The sequence below is a fragment of the Corythoichthys intestinalis genome, chromosome 7, assembly GCF_030265065.1.
Source record: "Corythoichthys intestinalis isolate RoL2023-P3 chromosome 7, ASM3026506v1, whole genome shotgun sequence".
Taxonomy (NCBI): Eukaryota; Metazoa; Chordata; class Actinopteri; order Syngnathiformes; family Syngnathidae; genus Corythoichthys; species Corythoichthys intestinalis.
This window is the reverse complement of record NC_080401.1, coordinates 8527112-8532550: the sequence shown is the minus strand read 5'-3', so window position 1 is coordinate 8532550 and position 5439 is coordinate 8527112. Positions and strand designations below refer to the sequence as shown.

At 37.3% G+C, this 5439-nt stretch overlaps 1 long non-coding RNA gene across 1 annotated transcript; it reads left to right on the top strand.

The window, feature by feature from the left end:
- The first annotated feature begins 654 nt into the window (after positions 1-654).
- LOC130918530 (uncharacterized) lies at positions 655-2039 on the top strand. Its single transcript, XR_009063776.1, has 3 exons — positions 655-1209; positions 1359-1570; positions 1908-2039. It is a non-coding gene; the product is annotated as an uncharacterized LOC130918530 (long non-coding RNA).
- The last annotated feature ends 3400 nt before the right edge of the window (positions 2040-5439 follow it).

Genomic DNA, 5439 nt, shown 5'->3' with positions numbered 1-5439 from the left:
CAGCAAATTAAAAAACAAAACGCCAAATTAAAAAACACAACTGCAAATCACATAACAAAATAACAAATTAAAAAACAAAACGCCAAATCACATAACAAAAAAAATACACAACTGCAAATCACATAACAAAAAAACAAATTAAAAAACACAACGCCAAATTAAAAAACACAACTGCAAATCACATAACAAAAAAACAAATTAAAAACAAAACGCCAAATCGTATAACAAAATAACAAATTGAAAAACACAATGCCAAATAAAAAAACACAACTGCAAATCACATAACAAAAAAACAAATTAAAAAACACAACGCCAAATTAAAAAACACAATTGCAAATCACATAACAAAAAAAAACAAATTAAAAAACAAAACGCCAAATCACATAACAAAATAACAAATTGAAAAACACAACGCCAAATAAAAAAACACAACTGCAAATACCATAACAAAAAAACAAATTGAAAAACACAACGCCAAATTAAAAAACACAATTACAAATCACAAAACAAAAAAAACAAATTAAAAAACACAACGACAAATCACATAACAAAATAACAAATTAAAAAGCACAACGACAAATCCGAAATGAATTTACATTTCGGCCCGAATGACATTACATTTCGCCAACCAGAAAAGGTAGGGACCAGTCAAAATGTTAACTCATCGCTGATTGGACGAATCCACCGGAAAGCGTAGTACTGATGAAGAAGGAAGTTTCTCCGCTTCTGGCGTGGATTTTCAAAATGAGCCTTACCAAAGATGCGAACATGGCTGCCGCTATAAAAGAATATTTTTATTCGGGGCATACGTATGAAGTCCTATTGACATAATCGCAAAAGGTTTGTGAGACGCACGTACCACTCCCATGGGGCCAAATTACACAGGCACGTGGATGGCTGCGATAAACTTAAACCCTTTGGCCTGGCTCTGGGTGTATGGGTTCTCGAGAAGAATAATGTAGCTGGCTTGTGGCGCAACAAACAACAATCCGTCTGTTATCGCGTGCAATTCTATTAATTGCGTCACGGGTCTTTGTGCCATCCCAATGAGAATGCGAACAGACCTCGGCACGGAAAATGGGTCAATGACAGCAATACAGTGTGCCCTCCGTCAACGCCTTAGACTTACGCCGGCTCATCCACCCACCGTTATGGATCATCAATCGGCAATCAACGGATTAAATCCTGGTGGTCGTTGTTCAGAAGAAGGTGAGTGTGTATATGAGAAGAACACAGCATTTTAAACAAAATTGTGTATACCAAAAGCGAGTCATTCAAATTATATCTTTTTTTTTTTTTTTATAATTCACCTCATATAAGGGTTAATTATTGCCACATAAAATCTTGTGTATCCCCAGGTCTCAGTTTTGGATAGGCTTCTTTGGAGACCTGAGAGACTATGGAAGTTTCAGTGGAAGCCACGAACTGCCTGCTAGGATTTTGCTTCAGTGGTGGTGTACAAAAAGACCTGGATGAATGCAAGGACCACTGGAACAAGCACAGGATTCGTCCAAGCGGTCTTGCACCTTGTCCTGGAGGGATATCAAATGGACCATCTCTTGCTCCATAGGTAATTGTTTCATGTTGAATTGTATCACATTTTACGTCATAAAATATACACATTATTAGTCTATCAAAGTGTGTGAATTGTATACATGGGTAAAGCAACTTAAAAATAAGTTCTCTCTATCAGTTTACTATTCCATCTCCTGATAAGTAATTATTTGGGACTCTGAAATATATCGAAGTGCAGTTAAATGATTCCATCAGAACTGATTTTCCAAACAAAATGGGGGAAATGCTGTCAGTTTAAACTCATTTAGTAGTGATGTCTGAGATTGACGTCTAATTTGATCTGTGTAGGGAAACGTTAATCATATTTTCTCATTTTCCATATATGGTTCCAGAGACGGTGGATTTCCTGTTGGGAGGGAACTGAATGTGTTTCCTGAGGCAATGCAAACCGTAGGCTTGTGCAACGACCCAAATATTGAAGAATACCTACAGCACGCTGCTCAGCAACATTGACTACAGCGGCCACAGGACTGGAAGTCACCCACAGAATTGTATTTTACTCTGAAGGAAATAGCTGGGTTGTAGTATTTTTGAAACTCGCTCATAGTGTGTGACTTTTCTCTCCTCACAATAAACTTGCTATGGTAACATTTTACCTGGTACTTATTATGAAACCCAAAAAGTTAAGCACAAAGAATTTTACATTTTTGGCCACTTCCGAGTAAATGGTCTTTAAATTATTGTGGTCAGTGCATTTAGTAGTTCATTTCTGTATGTATTGGCTGACTTGAAAATGTACAGTTAATGAATACCATTTTCCAGTACATGCATAGCAACATGGGATGTCTAAAAACATATATACCAGAAAAATGAGTTATAAATTAAGTCTGGCACTCTCAATGAAAACTTTATTAAAGATTTAAAAATCATGAGAAAAAAAATAAAGCTAGGTGCTTCTCAGAACTTTAGTACCAGTTTCTTCCAAAATTTGCTACATCGGCGAAACATTCTACATGAGTCGAATTTGACACCCAAAGTACTACCTTGCGCTCTCAACTTTTGTTTAGATGCATACAGGCAGAACGTACTAAAAAAATGCCTTAAGAAAACTTAAATGTAGTAATAAGGACAGTTTAAATATGCTACGTGACTAATGTGGTCAACTGCTTCAAAGCTGACACAGAAAAACACGATGGTAAAAAGTATGAAGGGGTAATACATGCAAAAAGTATTTTTGAGGCAAAGAAAAGGTACTAAAAAACAAAAAGTGTTTACTCGCCACTTCTAACCGATGTGTGCATACGTGCCAATGCTTGCGCAAGCGCGCTGAGCATTGTGTAGGACGTTTCGCCGCGTAGTAAGGAATTGCCGAACACCGTCGTCAATGGCAGTGAGTTAATTGTTACTTTAAAAATTTCATAGGATGTTTCTCAAAACGTCATACAAAAAACATTGTAAATACAGTACATTAAAAACACCCAAATCCAGGTGAATTCTGGATTCCAAAGTCCATGTTTTGCTTGAAGACACCATATGTGTCTTATAATAAAGCTGACAATGTATTGGCACAAGAGTTGGCGAGTGGAACCGTGAGTGTCAAGAACTCGATGCGTGGAAGGGGCTGGTGGAAATGCCTGTAGTGAACATCAGCATTTCTTCCAGGGAAACGGCTGCAACTTTCTCTGAAATAAGAATGGCAACTGTGCAGTAGATCATTTGATTGGCATGCATTACGCAATGCTTTTATTCCCAAAATGAAAGTGCATAATTAGGACATGTCAAGGAAATCTTATTAAGGCCTGGTAAACGAATGAATAATGTTAGCTTTCTCCGGTAAACGTATGTATCGTTTTACAGAGGTAAAGAAAGTCATACTGCACTGTTTTACTTACTCGAAGGACGTTCTGCGTCATTGACATTAGAAACTTCTCGAAGCCTCTTGTCACAGCTGCTGCAAAAATTAGGTGAAGATTCCACCAACTGCTTTCCACAGGTCTGGCAAAGCATTATACTTCAAGAATTCAGTTGTGTTTTATGTATTTTTGGCCAAATGTTGAACTTCAACCAAAAGCGAGCAGTAACTATCTCTGCTGGTAGGCGCCGTCTTGCAGTCGAGTCTTCCGTCTTGTCCAATCAACGATGAGCGTACTGTTTCCGGTGGATTCGTCCGATCAGCAATGAGTTAACATTTTGACTGGTCCCTACCTTTTCCGGTTGGCGAAATGTAATGTCATTCGGGCCGAAATGTAATTTCATTTTGGATTTGTCGTTGTATTTTTTAATTTGTTATTTTGTTATGTGATTTGTCGTTGTGTTTTTTAATGTTTTTTTGTTTTGTGATTTGTAATTGTGTTTTTTAATTTGGCGTTGTGTTTTTTAATTTGTTTTTTTGTTATGTGATTTGCAGTTGTGTCTTTTAATTGGGCGTTGTGTTTTTCAATTTGTTATTTTGTTATGTGATTTGGCGTTTTGTTTATTAATTTGTTTTTTTGTTATGTGATTTGCAATTGTGTTTTTTAATTTGGCGTTGTCTTTTTTAATTTGTTTTTTTGTTATGTGATTTGCAGTTGTGTTTTTTAATTTGGCGTTTTGTTTTTTAATTTGCCGTTGTGTTTTTTAATTTGTTATTTTGTTATGTGATTTGTCGTTGTGTTTTTTCATTTGTTTTTTTGTTTTGTGATTTGGAATTGTGGTTTTTAATTTGGCGTTTTGTTTTTTAATTTGCCGTTGTGTTTTTTGATTTGCCGTTGTGTTTTGCACTTCAGGGCCACCGTAGAAACCAATTCTTTTTTACATTCCTACGATTTTTGCAGGGTGTGTTAGATGTCCAACAAATGCCGTGCTGGATGGACACAGAAAGTCCGTATGCACACTGTCTTATGAAGTAAGCCGTTCGGCTGCGCAGACACCCAAATTGCCAGGCGTGCTTAATGTGTGGGAAATAGTTTTGCATTAATCATACTGTCTCCTGATTGGTTCCACTCCTGGATGGATGCTATACTGCTCGTGAGAATAAGTGGCATGGAAAATAAATGCATGTACATAGTGTATTCCTTATCTACAAATTGTTACCAATCGACGAATAAATTATATGCATACGTATATGCGATATGTACATTATCCCGATGTTATATAACTCCAAATATCATATTCTGATATCAAATAGTTACCGATATATGCGGTCGAGGACTTAAAGGGCAACTGAAGAGTGTTTTACTCAGTTGAATTGTATTAAATGCATCATTTGCTGTCTCAAAAAGTTACATAAAAAAATAATAATAATAATAATTGACCGCGTAGTTTTTTAGTTATGGCCATAGCAACACCATAGCAACGAGGGACGCGCCGTCCTGCCGACCGCTACCTCATGACGTAACTTCCAGGAAGCCTCGCCACCACTCTGAACACAGAAGTATAGCACCACGCTATCCTCGCCTTATATTGCAAACATTTTCTGGGTTTTACTCGCGGGATTCGTCATGCCATCTCGATGTGTAGCGATGAATTGCTCACAGGAAGACTCGAGACTCTCAGGGTGGTCCAAAAAAACTTCTCCTGAAAAGGTTTGGACCGTTTTTGTGAGCATGCATACAGGTCCCCAATCGGCTCATTGTTTTCATCATTTCAGCCACGACAGCTTTGAAAACCTACAACAATGCAACCTTGGTTTAACAAATACGTAAGTAGACCCTTACCTTTCTGATTCTAAAATTTGATGCACTTCTTTTGATAAACGAGGGGGACTCCTACTGCCTGTTTGTTGAAGTGCGACATTTTTTGTTTTGTTGCTGTTGCCCTGTCATAAGTAGATAGGTTTGCTGACAGGTCTACTCTTGTGATTTTATGACTACGTATATCAATAGGAATTATGTAAATTCAAATGTTCCCAGCACCAAATAGGTCCTTGGCTCGTTGTTTTTTGGC